This window comes from Cyprinodon variegatus, unplaced genomic scaffold (assembly GCF_000732505.1).
Source record: "Cyprinodon variegatus isolate N-32 unplaced genomic scaffold, C_variegatus-1.0 Scaffold9, whole genome shotgun sequence".
In the NCBI taxonomy this organism is placed as follows: domain Eukaryota; kingdom Metazoa; phylum Chordata; class Actinopteri; order Cyprinodontiformes; family Cyprinodontidae; genus Cyprinodon; species Cyprinodon variegatus.
The window spans coordinates 680781-683673 of NW_015150462.1; the positions used below are offsets into that span (position 1 = coordinate 680781).

General features: G+C 42.9%; 1 protein-coding gene across 3 annotated transcripts in view; it reads right to left on the reverse strand.

The window, feature by feature from the left end:
- LOC107086621 (fidgetin-like) overlaps positions 1 to 2893 on the reverse strand; it is a 66457-nt gene that overhangs the window by 7382 nt on the left and 56182 nt on the right. The window contains exon 1 of one of the 3 annotated variants that reach the window (XM_015377718.1): positions 976 to 984. The exons of the other annotated variants lie outside the window; for them this stretch is intronic. The gene's annotated coding sequence lies outside the window, so the exon portion shown is untranslated. Of the gene's footprint in view, positions 1 to 975; positions 985 to 2893 lie in introns of those variants that run through there. 3 annotated transcript variants of the gene reach the window in all.

Sequence of the window (2893 nt, forward strand, 5' to 3'; positions counted from 1 at the left end):
AGTAGTTTTTTTAGACTTTAGAAACTCCGATGTCCGATATTCAGTTTTAAGGCCGATACAGGCCGATACCGATAGGGGGCCGATTATATCGTGCATCCCTACTTTTAAGACATTTTTTTTATTGTAGTTCATTATTTAGCTCTTTATATACTTTTGTAGCCACTGTAGCGGGTCCAAAGAGCTGCAGGTTGCATCTAGACCACATCTAGAAACTGTAACCTTCATGTTTAATAGAGGGAAAGGTGTTTGGTATGCATGTGTGGTTTTTCACCACACATTGTGTCTCATTCCAATCAGTTCTAAGCAGCTCTCTAATCCATTAAAATGCCCACCGTACTGCTATAGCTTTAAACGCCACCATTTCTTCTCAACATTCTCCAGAAATGTCAGTTTTGTCGAGTCCACGATTAATGACTTACAGCAGATGCAGATTAAACGCCGATTACGTCTAGATCATTAAACCAAAACACCTAAAAGCTTGTTTTGTAGCATGTTGAAAGTGTAAAAGTTCATGGGGTTTGAAAACTTTTGGGAGGCTCTGTGCACTGCAGCAGAGAGCTGGTTGGGGCAGCCTAATGCACCACAGCCAGACCAATAAGACAGAGGCGTCGAGGGTCACTCTATAATCCGCAGCTCATCTGAGGTGGCTGGAGATGGGTTTGAAAATGTGCCTCGCGCTACGACTAAGCAACACACACACACTGATTTGTTCAGAGTGCTTTCATGCAACATACACACCTGTGCTCATACACACTGACACTTAGAAAAAAAACCCTCTGTGGCTTCACTCGGGCGTGCAATAGTACACACACACACACAGTAGCCTGCATGCACTGACCCAGACGGACAAACACAGGCACGCACACAGCAGCTGTGGCGAGCTATGAATTACAACACATTGTGTCTCAAGCTTAGTTCCTGTCTGCACAGCTCCACCTTGACCTCTTCTTCTCTGTCTGCCTCTCTTCTTCATACCTCCCCGTTGCCTTGTCTTCCCTCTTTCCCCCGCTCCCATCCTTGCTGTTTTCTCCCCACCTCCCTCTTCATTTCTCCTCACCTTCTTTTATTCTGACTCAATCTATTTCGATATATATCTCCCTGCTTTCATTCCCTCTCTGCGCGTCCGCTCCTCCTCTTATTTACTCCGCCTGTGCTCACGTCGCCTCCCCCTCCCCCTCCTTGCTCCATCTCATCTCAGACACGCTCACCTGGCTCTCCCCTTTATTGCCTTGGGAGGCTGGAGAGCCACTGTTTCCTTTAATCCCAGCCAATGCCATCTGCAAACACTGACAGTCGCACGGCGACTCCATCGTTGTCTCACTATCAAAGCCTTGATGCTATCAAAGGCTGGACGGGGCGTAATCACAGCAGCCGCACGGCAGATTGAACCCTGTTTGATTTGACTTAGTGCACACAAATAAAGGATAATATCGGTGTCATTTAGGCTGCTTCCTGCGACTTATTGACTGGCGGCAGTTGCATGCAGAGAGACCCACAGCTGGGGGTCTGCTGAGCAGTCTCCACTACAGAATTGGTTTGTATGTGTGGATGTGTGAGTAAATCAGGCTGGCCAAATAAAAGCTCTTCCCTTCCTGTCATCCATTTATGCTTCCTCAGACACATACACATGGGAGAAAAGGCAGACACATTAACAATCTTTCGCCGTCTTCTCCAAGGCTCTGTGTTTGTTTGGTAACAATGCGGGCAGGGAATGAAACGGGGGGGGGACCCCCATCCCTAGACTCCCATTTCCTCTCGTATTCTCCTCTCTAACCATCTCTCTGCAGACACCAGTGGCTAATTAGCAGAATAGCGCTCTGCTAATTGTGTTAATTTACAACATTTTAGCCGAGGGGAGTCTTGCAGGGGCTGCTGAGCCCATCATCCTCCCACTGCATCGAGGAAGAGCAGATCTAGACTTTTCTATAAGATGCTGCTTTATTACTGAGGATCTAGTCGATAGAATCTACAGTACAAATGAGTGGGAAGCATGCATGCATAAATCCAGGAATAGAGTTAAAAAAAATGAAATTCTCATTTATCATTTGATTTTCAACTCCTTAACTATATATCTAAATATTATATAGTAATTTCTTCTCTTGCTAACTGCAGATTTAACAGAAATTAGTTTGTTGAATGGAAAACAGAAACCCATGATGCTTTTAATAGCAGGTATGTTGCCATGGCGAACCTGTGTGGAACACTAAAACGCTCTTCCTTGAGGTTAATAGCCTGGATGTGCATGTTTGGAAGCCTGTAAACAATGTGTGAAATATGAGAGTAAACTACACAGACGTGGACTTGTTTGTTTTTCTTTCTTCTTCTTTTCTTTGGGATTTTATTCTTAAAATGTTTTATTTGCTTTATTTACTCCAGGTAAAGACAGAAGCTGTTTTTCGTCGGAACAGCCTAACACGGTTTAAAGCCGAGCAACTTATTTATTCAGTCTAAACTTAGGGCCCTATAATTTCCGCGATCACGGAGTAGCGGACGGAATCGCGGAATTCGCATATTAACGCGGAATCTACACTGGAAAAAATGGAAATCTAGATAAGTCATTTTTTTCTTAAAATAAGTCCATTTGTTCTTGGATTGAGGAGGTAAAAGAGACTTTTTGCCAATGGAACAAGACAATTTACACTTAAAATAATAAAAAGCTATTTCATTGTCTTATTTCTAGTGCATATAATCTAATTATCTTATTTTAAGAGGTCAAATTCTCATTCCATTGGCAAACTATTTCATTTACCTACTCAAATGAAGGGTAAATACACTTAATTTAAGAAATGTTTACTTATTTCTAAATCGTTTTTCCCGTGTAGTGTAAATGCGGAATTTCAACATTTGAAATAAAATTCTGTTTTTGTGTGGGAGAAGAACGTACGTCGGGGGG